Source organism: Equus quagga, chromosome 6 (genome assembly GCF_021613505.1).
Source record: "Equus quagga isolate Etosha38 chromosome 6, UCLA_HA_Equagga_1.0, whole genome shotgun sequence".
NCBI classification, from domain to species: domain Eukaryota; kingdom Metazoa; phylum Chordata; class Mammalia; order Perissodactyla; family Equidae; genus Equus; species Equus quagga.
The window spans coordinates 75,404,219-75,421,261 of record NC_060272.1 but is presented as its reverse complement, the minus strand read 5'-3'; positions in this window follow the sequence as shown (position 1 = coordinate 75,421,261).

The window sequence follows — 17,043 nt, the reverse complement described above, 5'->3', positions numbered from 1 at the left end:
CGTGCGCCCGGCTCTCCCCGCCGCGCGCCCGCCCGGCCCCCAAGCTCCCCGCATGCGCGCACCCCCGCCCCGCGCCCGCCCCGCGCGCGCCCCCGCCCGCGGGAGCCCCGGGAAGCCAGCGCGTGCCCCACGGGTCGGGGCTGCGCCGGGGCGCGAGGGCAGGCGAGGCGGCCCTGCGCGGTGAGAACCCCGAGCGCTCTCCGGGAGGGAGGGAGAACCTGGAGGCTGAGAACTGCACCGTCACCCTCCCCGCCTGCTGCGCCCCGCATCCCACCCCGCCGGCGGTCCGGGGCTTGCGCTCGGGCAGGGCAGGGGAGCGCTGCCTGGGAGCCCAGTGACCTATTTCGTTCCTGAGGTCTCCCTGGGGAGTCCCAGGCTCCAGCGGCCAGCTTCTGCACGTCTTTCTTTAAACTGCCACATTCACGGTCAAAAGCATTGCTGGGGTGGTATTGAGGATCAGCCGCAGGGGTGCGGGGGGAGCAAGTTCGGGGGGGGGGGCAGATCTTTAAAGCAGCAAAATGCTCAGCCAGCTATTTTAGAATTGCTGTGGACCACGTTGTATTCCGATCCCAAAGCGGCCCCCTTCCTTAGGTGTGTCCTGGACCTGGATCATTATTACTGTTCCCTGGGAACATTTGCTTAACCGGATATATGGTGCTGCTATGTGAATCATCATTATCATCATCAAATTGCACTTATTAAGTGCTCCTTGAGCTATGTTTTCAAATGGAAATCATTTACTGAGTTCCTGCAGAAGCTTCCCGCAGATGCTGCCCAAAAACCAATTCATTTAGGTACTGTGGAGGCAGTGTCAATTTATTTTTTCATTTTAACACATCACTAGTTTCTAAGATGAAGGACTTGATAGCCAGCTGGCTGCTTTTATGAGCCTATGTCTTCCCTGGATACAAAAGCCAGAGCACCTAGAAGGTGTTAAGTTTAAAGATGATCTCCCAGTTTAAACATGGTAGAAGGAAAAGGCACCATATGCTGCTCTTTCCCTGTCGGCAGTGAAGCTTTTCCCAATAGCTTTTCTCCACACTCGCAGAGGGGCTCCTGTGTGAACAGAGGTGGTCTGCAGGACACAGGACCCTAGAACTCCTTCCTACAGGAGCATCACACTCTGGTGGTCCTGCCTTCCCCTGGTGCTCACTGTCACTCCTTATTCCAGCCCAGTAGGCTCACCCACCCTTGACTTCTTCCCCCTTCTGCGCTCCTTCCATCAGTCGGCTCCTGCCTCTGCAAGACCACTTCAGCTCTCCCTGCACTCCAGTTCTGAACTACAAATCAGTAGTTCTGAGTTGGGGCCCAGATTCTGCATTTGCAACCCTCTCTCCCAGTGACCTTAATACTGCCGGTGCACGGACCACACTTTGAGAAGCAAGGTTCTATGGAGTTTTAAGAATCACTTGTGCCTGGTGGAGAGGCATCAGACACCTGTACCTGCCAAAGAACCACGCCAAGGGCTGGCACACAAATTCAGTAAGACGTGGTCTTTCTGCTCACAGGCATGTATAGCCTAGTGGCGACAGGCACGTAAAAAGCAACCATAATACTAGGCAACAAAGGCTGTAATAAAGGGATGTACATCTTCCTCTCAATTTCTATGATGAATTGAAGCTTTTGAGAATAAAGCGATGAAAAATAGTCATTTAAACATACACATGGCAGTTTCAGCATGACACAGTTCAAACTACCTGCCAAAATTTTATTCACAACAGCAGTGCAGTTTAGGGAGAGTAAATGCACAGCATGAGCCAGACACGGTTCTGGTCGATAGCACTGAGATGGGCCGACCTACAGAGCTGTTAGTAGTGGAATTTATCCCCTCTTTAATGTGTTCGGGAAATAGGAAAAAAGAAAAAACCGAGGGTTGGGGAAGAAAAAAGGCAATGAGGTGGATGGCAGAGATATGCGTGTTTTTGCAGTGAAATGTGGGAATAGTTAGAGGAAGAAACTGAGGGAACTTACACCTGACGGTTGGATACAGTTAAACGGCAGAATCGAGGAGCCAGGGGCTACAGCAGTGTGGGTGCCCAGCTCCTCCAGATTGCCAGGATCAGCATGCGTTCACAGTTCTGCTCAGTTACTCCTCTCCCTTCAATGATTACTTGTAACAAAAAGAATTTAAGCTTTACTGTACTCCTATTTCTCTGTTTATTGGTGTATTTGTTAGGACTTCTGTTGCCAAGGGGCAGAAATCCAAATCAAGCTAGCTTGATTCAAAATGGATATTGCTGTCTGGCATGTCTGGGAAAGGTCCCGGCGTAGCTCATGGAGACAAAGGAGAAACTGCGGGAAGAGAATTCTACCTGTGTGCTGAGGCCCCCAGTCAGTCCCTATTCCTGACTTATTTCTTATCTTTGCTGCTCTGTGCGTGCCGGCCTCGAACTGTGCTTTCCTAGACAGGCATCCCCCATGCAGCCATGGAAGTATTCCCAGGCAGCCCCTAGCTTGCATGCTGAGACCATCTTCCCAGCTGGGGAGAGGAATCCCCACAGAGAACTCTGGCCCAGCCTGTGTGTGCCCTGCTCTGAACCAACCGTGCGGCTAATGGGATGGAATGAATCTGTTGGCTAGGCCCAGATCGTGCATAGAGTCCTGCAATGGAATTTCCATCTAAACTTTGCTGAACAGTCATTTCCCAAGGAGGAAAAGAGAGGTGGGACACCAGGCAGTGGAATAACTGATGTTCTCTGCAGCTTGGAATCCAGCAGGCAGTCAAGAGATTTTGCACGGCGCTTAGTAATGTAGGTCATAAAGTAGCTGTCTGCCATGCTGTCTTCTCAATTTAGTCACCATCCATTACAGGACACTGCAGCAGACGCCTTCAGCATGTGATGTTCATTACCTTTCATCACTTATCATTTTTGTCACCTTTTTTTTAATAACTTTGGCAAGAAATTATAAACCTGCAAGCATGGTCTGGCATGTTCACAGCCTACACTAACAATTGCTGTTTTGTATGAGAAAGGCTCTGTGCCCATCTTAATCACACATTGTGTCTTTGCCAACTTCAACCCTGTCCCCACATTTACTAGCCCTTCCTTGTACTTGAATTTGTAAGTCATGGGGCTGTCCCAGATTGCTGGCTGGAGCAGGTCGTAAACCAAGCCAGTACTGTGCAGAGTGCATGGTGTCCGTGTGGAAATGTTCCTAGGCAGCTTCTCTCCTGCTTGTATGAAGGATTACTAGTCAGTTTCTATATATTTGATTCACTGGTGCACTAACCTGAACCAGACTGACCGTGCTTTATTCTGCCTAGCCAAGGCGCTATATCACACCTGAGGATAAAACATTTAAAGTTTAACTTTTCTTTCTTTCTTTATCTTACAGTAAATTGTATTGCAGGAGAACCTACATGAAGAAAGTGCATATTCACAAGCGTGCAGCAGGATGAGACACCAAGAGAATCTGCCTGTGTCATCATGAACCCTCTTGAGAAATAGAATAATACTGGTAATAGCAGCACCCCAAAGCCTCCCTCTTGCCCCCCCCCCCCCCAGTTATCAGCCCCACTGGGAGAAGGACCCCACTTTTCCACACCTGAACACCATTGGTTAGATTTGCCTGCTTGTGAACTTCACATGAATGGAATCACACAGTGTGTATACATTTTTCTATGGCTTCTTTCACTCGCCGTTATTTCTGTGAGATTTATTTATTTGTTGCATGGAGCAGTAGTTTATCCTTTTTTGTTGCTGTGTAGTATTTATTGTGAAATATGCCACAGTTTTTTAATCCATTCGCTTGTTGATCAGCGTTGGGTTGTTCTCTGGTTTTGGCTATTGTGAATAAAACCACAATGACCCGTCTCAGACACGTCACGTGACACACATATGTAATTATTTTTGTTAGGTGTGTTCCTAAGGGTGGAAGAATTGCTGGATCAAAGTGCACTTTTATATTTAATCTTCGATTTAAACAAAACCTGGCTGCTATTTGAGGATGGTGAGGGGCCTATGAAAAATCATAACACCTCCTCCTTTCCCCCTTTATAAGTCCCTCTAGACTTCCCATTTTAATAGAGGAGGAGCAGAGTTCATGGGAAGATCAAAGAGATACAGACAGGAAGGAAACATCACGTAAAGACAATATTCAGTCTGAGATTCTGCGAAAGGAGAGCTCTGTCATCGGTATCAGCATTGCCTCATTTCTATATATATTTTTGTGTTTTAAAAATTGTATAATTTTTAAAAATTAAATGTCTTTTTCTGATAGTAAAGTAATACGTAGTCATTATAGAAATTTTGGGGCCTGCAACTAAAATTAAAAAGTAAAATTACCTGTATTCTGACTTCCAGAAAGAGCCACTGTGAACTTTTTTAATAGGCATTTTTAATGGATTTATTTGGGATTTTTTTTTTTTGGCAGAATAACTTGAGGAATTATTTCTAGAAATATTTTCTTCTCATTGGTGCATGGAGCAATTATTTTAGTTTTCTTTGGATTCTGAGCTGCTGGTTAGTCTGTCCCAGTGCCTTAGGATGCCGACGGCCGGGCAGGGGCGGTTCTGCTCACCCTGAGATGTCATGTACCCCTTGCTCTTCTCCCTCCGTCTCCTGTACCAGCCTTTCTTCAAGCTCCTCCTCCTGCCTCTTGGTCCTTGTGGTCAGCTGAATAGTGGCCCCTAAAGCTACCTGGTCCTCATCCCGGACCCTGTGAATATTACCTTACGTTGCAAAATGGACTTTGCAGAAGTGATTAAGTTCAGAATCCCCAGATGGGGGCATTATTCTTGATTGTCCAAGTGAGCCCCAAATATAATCCCAAAGGTCATTTTAGCAGGGAGGCAGGAGGACTGGAGTCAGTCATAGGAGATGTGAGGACAGAAGAAGAAGGAGAAAGATTTGAAGATGCTGTGGTGCTGGCCTTGAAGACAGAGGAGGGAGACCTGGAGCCAAAGGAGGTGGGCAGCCACTGGAAGCTGGAAGAGCAAGGAAACAGATTTTCTCTCAGCCTCAGGAAGTAACACAGCTCTGGGGACCCATTTTTTACTTCTGACCTTCAGCATAAATTTGTTCACGTGTTTTTATTTGAGGAAGACTGGCCCTGAGCTAACATCCCTGCCCATCTTCCTCTAACTTATATGTGGGACACCTGTCACAGCATGGCTAGACAAGCAGTGCGTAGGTCCACACCCGGGATCCGAACCAGCAAACGCTGGGCCACCAAAGCAGAATGTGTGAACTTAACCACTGTGCCACCAGGCCGGCCTCATGTGTGTTTTTTAATTGATACACTATTATTAACTAAAGTCCATAGTTTGCATTAGGGTTCACTCTTAGTGCTATACATTCTTTGAGTTTTGGCAAATTCGCAATATCCTGTCTTCACCTTCACATTACCATACAGAATTGTTTCACTGCCCTAAAGATGCCCTTTGCTCCACATATTCCTCCATCTCCCCAACCCCTGTCCACCACTGGTCTTTTACTGTCTCGATAGTTTGCCTTTTCTGGAAAGTCATAGAGTTGGAATCATACAGTATGTGGCCTTCCCAGGCTGACTTCCTTCACTTAGTACCGTGGGCACAGGCGTTTGATACCAGGCGGAGGGAAGCCATGCCCCTGCCACTTGCTGGAATCCTGAGACCTCCTCTTACCCAGAACATCAGAAGCATCAGAGTGGACAGAGATGGGCACCAGTATCCGTGCCAGGGTCACCCCCTGACGAGCAGGGTCAGCATTTCCACCTGAGGTAGGTGGGAGCAGAGGAGGATGAAATGGACGTGTGAGGATGAGGAGGCTGAGCTTGAGACACCTCTTGGGGACTCCCCAGATCACTAGAGGATGCTTTAAGGGCATCTCATTTTTTTTTTTTTTTTTTTTTTTGCTGAGAAAGATTTACCCTGAGCTAACATCCATGCCAATCTTCCTTTATTTATTTATTTTTTTAGTATGTGGGCCAGCAACACACGTGGCCACTAACAGAGCAGTATAGGTCTGCACCCAGGAACCGAACCCCTGGCCGCCAAAGTGGAGTGTGCTCAACTGAGCCACTAGGCCACCGGGGCTGGCCCAAGGGCCTCTAATTTTTAGCAATCAAGTCAGTGGAGACCTGGGCCACTGTTGTTTGAATGTGAAAAGGAAGTGTTCACCTGGAGTTTCATTCAGGTTGTAAACAGAAGAGAGATTGCTCTTGTCTGGCCTGGTAACGAGGATGGTCAGCCCTGATTTTGGTGTTGTAGCCGTGAATGATAGCGTGCTGCCAGCTCAAGGTTGCCTTGCTCCATGGGTCAGAGATCCTGGAAAGGCATCTTCTTGGGCCTTGACACTCTTGTTATGTTTGCACAAGGACTCAAGGAGAGAGGCGGGGTGGTCAGGCTTGGCGTGGATTTTGCGAATCACTAAGGAGTGAGCACTGCTCACACAACCCAGAGGCTTTGTAGCTGAGGTGAGGAGTGGAACGTCTTCCAGGCCAGCTTGACAACACAGGGGATTTTTTTTGCAAAGGAACATTCCCAGGGGATGTGTCACTCGATGGGTTGTGAATCATGTGTTTTCAATCTCTCTCTTTTCCTGTGACCTACATTCAAGTGTATCTGATGGTCTGCTCTGTGAGGTTTGGAGGAAATGTGTACAGTGGGCAAAGATATGGCCTTTTCTTCTAAAGAGATTTTAAAATTATGGCATCCTCCCACTGTGCCTTCTTTCAAAGAGGAAATAGGGGCTGGCCCAGTGGTTCCATTAAGTTCACACGTTCCGCTTCTTGGCAGCCCGGGGTTCGCCAGTTCGGATCCCAGGTGTGGACGTGGCACCACTTGGCACGCCATGCTGTGGTAGGCATCCCACATATAAAGTAGAGGAAGATGGGCATGGATGTTCGCTCAGAGCCAGTCTTCCTCAGCAAAAAGAGGAGGATTGGCAGCAGTAGGCTCAGGGCTAATCTTCCTCAAAAAAAAAAAAAAAAGAGGAACTAGAAGGCTAGTCCAAGAGTGGCCAAAAGGAGGAAAACAGTATATTTGGATGATGTGCCGCTTTGCTTCCAAATTTTCCTTTACTGTATCAAGAGGCTTAGGCAGCCAATAGTACTCAATAAATTTTAACCAAAACATGACTGTTCGGCGTGTCCCCCATCCTGTGGCTCTGGAAATGCTGTCGTGAAATGCTGGTGGGTGAAATGAGAGGACGGAGAGGCAGAGAGGAAGGGACCCCCAGGGCCCGGGAGGCTGGCTCAGTGCTCTGCCTTTGGCTTCTGTGGGGCGTAATGTATCTTTGCCCGACTCTACTCCTTCAGCGACCCGGACAGGTTGGGGCTGCTAAGTACACCCCAGATTCTGCAAGATGTGTACACGGGGTGGAACAATGTGCAACTGGAAGAGCTCTGGCAGTGGTCTTGTTGGCAGAAGAAGGATTAGTTCTATGGTTGTCTCTGGATGATGCCTACCTAGCCCAGGGTAATATGTGGGCAGGTGGTTAGAGCATGCTTGCTTGCTAATACAATTGACCCGTTCTAATCCTTGGTCATCCGACGTCTGAGGCTCACATTTCTGGTTGCTTTACGGTTGACTGAGTTTACATCAATTATGGAAGATCAGTGGTACCCAGAAATTTGGACTTCTTGGATTGGTAAATTTCACCACTGGCAGGAACAACAACAAAACAGAGAGACTGACATGGAGTTTCCAAACTTTTATTTTGCTAAATGAGTTCATTTAAGCAAGCAAAGCTCTAATTACTTTCACTATTCTTTCATAGTGAAAAGGACATTTTTAGCACACACTCAAGACATACCTCAAACAAAAAGAGAGTGCTTTAAGTGAAATACCTCTGATTTTAAGAAAACTGACTGCATTACATTGTTCTGACTTTTCTCTGAACACCCATTTTCAGATGGGTGGAAAGCGGCACAGTCCAGGTTGGTCATCCGATGGCTCTCGAGAACCACAGATGGACGTGGTGATTTTACATCCACTCAAAGGAACCATGGAAGAGATTTCGTACTTTTTGTTAAATCCATAGGGAAAACGTCCAGGCAAATTTTCAGATGCTGTATAGTTTTCTTTCAGGCAGTGGGGAGCGTTCCTCTGCTCTCTGTGCTGACCACGTGTGTCTCTGGAGCACACCTGTGTGCCAACCTGCCCCGAGCCTTCGCTCTATGGGAATTAGAAAACATGCAACTGCTGCTAGCATGTTGGATGTTGTTGTTGGGGAAATGGCCAGCTGGCTGCCTTCCATGAATCTTCACATGGTGACATTAATTTCTCTGTGAATATACCCTGGTTTGCGGAGATTTATATTAATTAGGCTGATACGTTCCCATCAAAATGCCAACTATCATATAATAAATATTTACTGTCTCAGGAGCTAGGTATGAGCAGACCTGTGTGACCTTGACCAAGTAAACAACTCACCTCCATTCTCTATTTGTAAAATGAGAATGTTAACAGCATGTTCTCTCAGGGCTGGTGTGTGCTTGACCTGGGATCACACTCACAGTACACTTATCCCAGGCTGGCAGAAAGCTGTGGGTCCATAAATAATAGTTATGGTTATTATTGTGGCCATTGTTAGTACCTCATCTCCCCGTCTGCTTGTGTGAGCATGATCCACGTGAATCCTGCCCTCTCATTTGTGCTGGCCAAATACCTCGGCATCCTCCTTGGAGTCATGGCCCACAAACCATTCAACGTGTCGGGAAATTCTCTTACTTCTACCATGAAAACACATCCAGAGTCCATAGTTGCCAAAACTTGGAAGCAATTGAGATGTCCTACAGTAGGTGAATAGATAAACTGTGGTGCATCCAGACGGTGGAATATTATTCAGCACTGAAGTATCAAGCCAGGAGGAGACATGGAGGAACCTAAATGCATTTCACTAAGTGAAAGAAGCCAGTGGAAAAAGGCTACATGCTGTATGGTTCCAACCATGTGACATTCAGGAAAAGTCGAAACTGTGGAGACGGTAAAAAGATCAGTAGTCGCCAGGGGTTGCGAGGGAGGGATGAATAGTGGAGCACAGAGGATTTCTAGGGCAGTGGAACTATTCTGTATAATGCTGGAATGGTGGACACATGTCCTTATATGTTTTTCAAAACCCATGAAATGTACAACAGCAGAAATGAATTCTAATGCAGATATGGACTTAGGTGATAATGACACGTCAATGCTCCTCGTCAGCTGTAACGCGTGGCGGCTCTGGTGGGGATGCTGAAGTGGGGCAGGCTGTGCGTGTGTAGGGGCAGGGGCTATATGGGAACTCTCTGTGCTTTCTGCCCCATTTTGCCATGAATCTAAAACTGCTCTAAAGGATAAAGTCTATTTTTAAAAACATTATAGAGGAACACTGTAGAAAATAAATTCAAACAATGAATTATAAGATTGATCAAATAAAAATGTTAAAAAGGAAAAAACTACCACTTCTCACCGCCTTCATTGTTCCCACCTTGATCCTAATGGCCACGATCCCTCGCCTGGACTCTCCCAGGAGCCCCCGCATCTCTTCTCTCACCCCACTCCAGCCTGTTCTCAGTGCACCTCAGTGATGTTATGTTTCCCCCCAGCCAAAGCCCTCGATGGGGTCCCATCTCGCCCAGAGTAAAGCCAAAGTCCTCATGCTGTCCCTAACCATCCAGCCCTCCGGCCACTCTCCTTCCTCCTAGCACCAGGCTCTTCCCCCACTACTCCATGACCGGCCCCTGCCTCCCCCGGGTCTGTCCTCGAGTGTCACATCTTCTATGAGGTCTTGGCCACCCCGTCTACACTGTGCACCCCTGATCCCCCCTAGTCCTCTTGCTGCTTCATTTCTCTCCTGAACACTTGTCACCACTCATAAGCTGGGTGTTTCATTTCCTTACCTGGTTGTTCATCTCTCTCCTGCCCACAACACTAGCTCTGGTTTGTTGCTGTATCTCCTGTGCCTAGAGCACTGCCTAGTGCATAGGGGGGCCTTATTGCCGATGGATGAAAACGGAAATGGAACGGGATGTTCGGGGACTCGCAGGTTGCAGGGCTGGACTAGGGTCACCTGCAGCATGCGTCTCACTGCAGGGCAGGGCAGCCCAGGGAGCCTGGGGCATTAAGAGTCTCATGGCCGGACAGCCGCTCTCCGGGCAACGCTGGGTGGGCCTTGGCCAAGGTTTCCCACCAGGACTGAAGAACTCCCTGTCAGAGCAACACATTCCTTCAGACGTGCTCATCGGTGGGACTAGGTGTGAGGCAAGTCTTGCTCATTTCAGAGCCCTTTTTTTTTTCAAATGACTTGCCTTGACGCCAGCAGAGGGATAGATGGTGTTAGGGACTGAACCGTGTCCCTTTGAAATTCCTATGTTGAAGTCCTAACCCCAGTAGCCCAGAATGTGACTGCGTTTGGAGACAGGGCCTTTAAAGAGGTGATTAAGTTAGAATGGGGTCATTAGAGTAGGGCAATATCCCTAACTGCTGTCTTCATGAGAGGAGGAGATTAGGACACAGAAAGAGAGACCATTTGAAGACAGGGAGCAGGTGGCCATCTACAAACCGAGGAGAGAGGCCCAGAAGGAACCAACCCTGTTGGCCACTTAATCTCTGACTTCTAGCCTCCAGAATTGTGAAATTTCTGTTGTTTCAGCCACCCAGTCTGTAGCGTTTGGTTATGGCAGCCCTTGCAGGTGAACACAGACGAGTATGAGCAGATGGACAGACTGGCAGGAGGTCAAGCTCTTCTGGAGGACCTGGCATTGGACTAGAACAGAGCTTTCCAATGTGTGTCGAGGAGCATTACTGTTCCACGCGATGCTAGTCCGTGTTTGGAAAGTGTACCAGGTGGCACTGATGCCTCGGGCATGTGCCCTTGCCCCTCAGGGCTCACCGGCCAACTTCCAGCACCCAGCACCTGCATCTCCTGTCTGAGGACTTTCTCTGGTCTAGAGCCTGCTTTGCCACCTGCTCTGCATGGTGAAGGTGCCAGGAAGTTTGTGCCCTTGGAGCAGCCGTCAGCCAATGAGTGTGTGTGGAAATTGGTGTATATATACCCCAGCTCCCTCTCTCCTCTCTGGGTCTCAGTTAACTGGACTAACAAGTTGCTGTAGTCTTTTCAGATTGAGGAAGCCACCACAGCCTGGATGATGTGTAAATTGCTCTGGTTGCGCTGCCCCCTCAGTTCCAAGTATGCCAACCACTCCAGCACATAAAGCTTGCTTTCTATCCTGTCATTATTTGGAGATTTCAAACTGGAGCTCTCCAGTGTGTTGCCTTGTGGTCTAACCAAGCCCCTGGTGCGTGTTTTGCTCTGACTCTTAGCTGGCTTCAGCTCCAGTTACTCATAGCGGGAACGTATCAGTCAGCTCGAGCTGCCATAACAAAGTGCCACAGACTGGGCAACTGAAACAACAGGAATTTATATTCTCACAGTTCTGGAGGCTAGAAGTTTAAGACCAAGGTTCCAGCAGAACTCAGCTTCTGCTGAGGATCCACTTTCTGGCTTGTTGACAGCCACCTTCTCAGCGAGTCCTCGCATGGCCTTGCCTTGGTGTGTTTGTGTGTGCGTGGGTGCATGCAGAGAGAGTGAGCGAGTCCCTGTGTTTCTTCTTATAAGGAAACTAACCCGATCAGGTCAGGGCCCCACCCTTATGACCTCATTTAACCTCAGTTACTTCTGTAAAGGTCCTGTCTCCAATTGAGCCACACTGGAGGCTGAGGCTTCAAAATAGGAATTTTGAGGAGATATAAGCATTCAGTCCATGACGGGCAACTTGCTTCAAAAAACCTGCTTATTGCCTGCTTTCTCTTTCCTTTCTCATTTCTCCACCCCCTACCAATGTTTCCTGGGATCACATCCAAAATAAATTACTTATACTAAATCTTTCTCCCAGGCTCTCTTCTAGGGGAACCAAAACTAAGACAGAAAAGCTGATGCTGTATGTCCTTCGAGGAAAACCATGGACCTTAGAAGCATGTGAAAGGCTCCGAGAAGTCTTCCGTGAAGAAACACTTCATTGAGTTTAACCCAGAGCTTCACAAACTTTCTCAGCCAGGGACCCGTTCTCAGCCCCCTTAGAGTGTTTTTGCACATTTCCCGGAATGTAACAGGAAATGCTGCCATCGGGTTGGTAAAAGTTAGGAGCGTATGTAGTTGGCTTATTTCATGATTGTTGCTGGTGCACAGGGTGAAGTCTGGGTGGACCCGCAGGCTGCTGAAGCCTTAGGTGGAGGGGCCTGTATGAGACCAGAGGTCAGGGTCTGCTTGGCTACTGCCATCGGCATTTATAATTCATCCAAAGGCATTGGCCTGGAGGCTACCCGTACAAGACCCTGAAGGATGTGCCTCCTGCCCTCCCAGGGCTCGCAGGGTAGTGAGGGAGAAAGAGGAGTGAGCTGCATTACAGTGGAGCGACCTGTGACCCTGTAACGGGACCAGCCTTCCGGGTGCCCCGCGCCTGACTCCGGGATGTTAACAATGGAAAGAGGAGGGGTCACCCGCCTGTCAGGCTGTGCCTCTCTATCCTTCAAAGGTTCTGGGCTCTGGCCGTCAGTAGTAGGACAAAGTTTGATTCATCTATTCCAAGATTTATTAGAATTTCAGTCAACTACTTTTATGGCCACTAAAAATGCCTCCTTCGTTTCCCCTGGGACAAATCAGATTAAATGATGTTGAAATAATGTCTTCAGTTCAACATTGAATTGCACATATTCATATTTCAACTATTTAAAAGTGTTATTTATGAGTTAATATTCTTCCTATTAAAATTAAATGGCATGAAATTTGAATTAGCTCAATTGAATTCGTTTCCTTCTCTAATGTGTTTATCCATGAATCAGAGGAGGCTGGGCAAAGGCCATCTTGGTTTCATTCGATAAGACACATTCGGCTCCACGCTGCCTGATTTGGGCTTTCAAAGGCCTCTGGGCCTGGAGGAAGTGAAAACACCCTTAGTCTGCTTAGCTGGGAAACCAGGATAAAAATGGTACCAGTTTCATAGCGCCTATGTTTTGAGATTAAATTAATTAACGCGTGTGAAGCCCTGGGTGCAGGACGGGGCGCAAACAGGTGCTCATGAAGTGCTCGCAGCGAGACGTTGCTGTCATGCCTGACAGTCTCCTTCCAGTCAGGCCCCCGGAATAAGCCTTAAAGGATCGCACCGAGAGCTGAGAGATGGGATGCAGGTCTCAGCTTTGTCCCTGACTTGAGGGTAACCTAACCCTCGTCCTTTTCCTTGAGTCGTAACTTTCTGATCCAAAAAGGCAGCCACACCTTTCTAGGTTGGAAGAAGCACCCACATGGCTGACAGATAATCACTGTGAGTGTGCTGCCTGCTGTGCCTAAACCGGGCTGTGGGCCTCAGCTCTCCAGTCCTGGCACACTGAAGCTTCTCAGGGCCCCAGCATATAAGGAAAATGAGTTAGCAGATTTTTATATCATGTAATCGCTTGGAGGTCTCAAAGGCAAGGTCTCCATGTTGTCTCTCTGTTGTCCAGCCTCGTCCCTGAGCCACCAATGTCTCCAGTCACCCTGCGCTCCCAGGTGGGTTCCTTGTCCAAGGCAGGCTTAAGGGAGTCGTGGGTCCCACTGCAAGAGCAGAACATTGTCATCTGCGTCCACTGTCACCCATGAAGTTTCAGACCCTTTAACCACGTGAGGTCTCAGGGATTTGCAGACCTAGGGCCACAGTCGTAGATGTTTACAAGGGGAAGGAACTGTGGAGACGACCACTTCAACCCCCAAAGTGGCAGATGGGGTGACGGGGAGCTGAGGAAACGGCTGGCTTCCTCACTCTCCTCCGCATTCTCTTTGCTGCCAGCCTGTGCCCTGATTATGTGCACTGAGCGCCCCTCTCTCGTTTCACCCGACGTGAATCCTACGGGACCGCAGGGGCAGCGGGAGTTTTAAATTCATCTCAATCCGCCAGAATTACCACCATTCCAGAAATCCCTCTTAATCAGAAAGTGGGTTTTTTCACTGAACTTTTGTAAGAATGAGGCAAATGACAAAGATACTACCACATTCAATTTTCAAAACAACAAATTAATCCCAGTGCATGTTAAGGTTTATCTTTCCTCAGCCAGTTCTTTGTTGAGAATTATAAACCTGAGGTGTGGGTGGTGGTTTTCAAACTGTCCTGGCAGTCCATTAGTGGATCATGAAATCAGCGAGCAGAATTTCTCAGAAAAGAAAGCAGAAAAAAAATCGAAAAAAGAATATGTTTGCTTTTGTTTCAATTCTCTGTATGAACTTCCACATGTACGTGTATATATGAACTCTCTGAGCGGCGATCACTCAGCTGTGTCATTCAGTCAAAATAACGTGACAAACACTGATGGGGTCCATGCCATCATTTTGCAGATGAAGACACACAGGTCCACGAGGATTGATGGCCCTGCACCCTCACTGGCTGAGCGTGAGGCAGAGGCAGGACTGGTCCTCAGCTCACAGACCCAGAGCGTTCCCTTCTGCATGCCTGGCTTTCTCCATCTCACCATGACAGCCCTGGATTGTCAGAGCTGTCACCTCGGGTCCCTGTAAGTTTCTATCATCACTAAAAAATTAGATTTCATTTAGCAAATAGTATTTATTCTTGCAGGAAGTTGGACTAATCCACTTTAGAAAGATTTACTGTGAGGGTGGAAATAAAATGGATTTTCTAGTGAATACTTCATCGGTTAGAAAAGACCTCTTCAGCTAGAACAACCTCATCTCAGTCTCAGGATTCTGGCTGACTGTACATTCTCAGAGCCTCCTGCCCCCAGCTCCGGTTCCACCCCCTGTTCTGTAGCATCATGTCGAGCTCACATGCCAACTTGAATCTGTTCTGGAATTGCCTGGGTGGAGAGAACATTATCATCTTCCTGCTGTTCTGGGAGGGGTCCCAGTGGAGAACTGGGTGTTACAGGAACCCATGTTTAAACTCAGTTTTGGGGAAGTGTTCTTCAGCTCTGGGGTCTCTTGGCTTAGTCCAGACATTATTGACCAGTTGGATGGGGCAGCCCACTCAACCTGAGTCAACAAATTATAATGTGTTTATTCATGTTTTTATCTCATTAAGCCTTAATATTTCCATCATTCATTCTACAAATATTTCTTGAGAGCCCACTATGTGACAGGCGTTGTGCGAAGGGCGAGAGCAGAGCAAGGCAGAGTCCGCTCTCAAGGAGTTGAAAGTACGCCAGGGAAAAGATTCATCACACAAAGAGCCACTTAACTATAATTGCAGTGAATCATCAAAGAAATGCTATAGGGTTAATAAAAAAAGAAATATTAAGTATAGTAGGATTATTCAGCAAAGGAATAGTATAAAGTTAATCAATAAAAGAGTATTCTAGGGTATTGTGAGACCAAAAGAACCTAATGTGATTAAACATGGGAGGACAAGAGAAGCCGCTTTGAGGTGATACTTGAAGAAGGTGACAGCCAGAAGAGTGGAGGTGATGTTGGTGGAGGAGGAGGGGAAGAGCACTCCAACTAGAGGACAGCATATGCAAAGGGCCCGAGGTCACAGGATGTTGGTGCATGCAAAGAAAGGAGAGAAGACCAGTGTAGCCTATTGGCCAGAGGTGGAAGAAGAGAATGGTGAGATATAAGAAGTCTGAGGGGTTTCAGGAACAGGAAACTAGTACCCACCCTGCAGAGCTGCTGTGAAAATTAAACGAGTTAAGGAATCCAGTGTATCTAAAATACTTAGAACACAAAAAACTAGTAGCTATTATTAGGGGAATATTTTATACTTTTCAAACTATAGTTGAAAGCCCTTATTTTGGATACACCAAAATTTGTGTGGTCAGTGTTCTCCCCACAGGATCTCACAAAATAGCACTAGCATCAGCCACGCTGTTGCTCAGGCCCCAAACCTAGAAGGCATCCTTGATTCCTTGCTTGTTCTTACAGCTCACGTTTGATCATCAGCTTGTCTTACGGCTCCACCTCCAACACACGTCTTCAACCTCTCTATCTCGCCTCTCTCTCCTGCTGCCTCCCTGCTATCCACACAGTCTTGGGACAAGTTTCCCGGGAAAGTGCCCATGGTGGGGATTTGCATGCGGGAAGTTTATTGGGATCACCACCTTCACAGGTGGGGGCAAGGAAAGCGGGACTGGGCAGAGGGAGAAGAACTGAGGGTTAGTGGAAACAGAAGCCTCTGCCAGTCCCATGGGGAGCTCTGGGATGGCTCTGGATTGCCCCAGATCGAGGCAAGAAGACCAGGCCTTTGCACGCCACTCCTCATGGACCAGTCACTGGCCGTGGGCTGCCCCTGGGTGAGGCAGCCTGGAGAAGGGCTCAGCTGTGAGTCATGGCAGCCAGCCGTCCTTCCAGCTAGAATGATGAGTGTTGGGCCCCAAAGGGGATCTGCCTGCCTCCTCTAGAAGGCGCGTTCCCAGGAGGGCCGGCAAGTTGTCCTGTTCACCAATATATCCCCAGGGTCTAGAAGAGTAGGTGGTGAATAAATATTTCTTCATTGGAAGCCAGTTCTTACATGAAAATTCAACCAATCATTTCGAGAAGTGAGGCAGAATGGGAGTGGGATGTGAACTCGTGGGATTTTTAAGGGAAGAAGCACAGAGAGGACAGAAAACAGAGGATATCTTTTTAAGGTGAAAACATAGGTAGTTTTTAGTACTCTTGCAGATATCACGTAACGGATTATAGAATGACGTTCAAACAGTCTTCTCAACCGTGGGTCCCACAGAGTCTGATTTTGTTGGACTGGGGTACAGGGCTGGGTCTTGGGACATAAAAAGTCTCCCGGGTGATTCTGTGTGTGCCCAAAGTTGACAACCGCTGCTGTAAAAGGCGAGACGGCTGTGGAGAGCCACCGGGACAATCACCGTGTGCGCCGTGGAGCATCACGATGGCCACAGAGCGGATGCAGACGCTGGAGCAGCAGGAGCCACAGGGCCAAGACTCAGGGCTGCAGACACTTGAGGCAAATTTGATCTTCCCGGAATTTAGCAATTTGCCAACAGCTGTGAGCCAAGTTCTCTGGTTCATTTGACATGGTGTCTGCTTTTATTTATCATGAAGATAGTTGAGAAAAAATTCCAAATAAAACCAGTTGCACCTGTTTCTATAAATGATACTCTGTCCTGGTTTTCTTAAAGCTGAGATTTACTTGGTTCCCCTTTTGCAA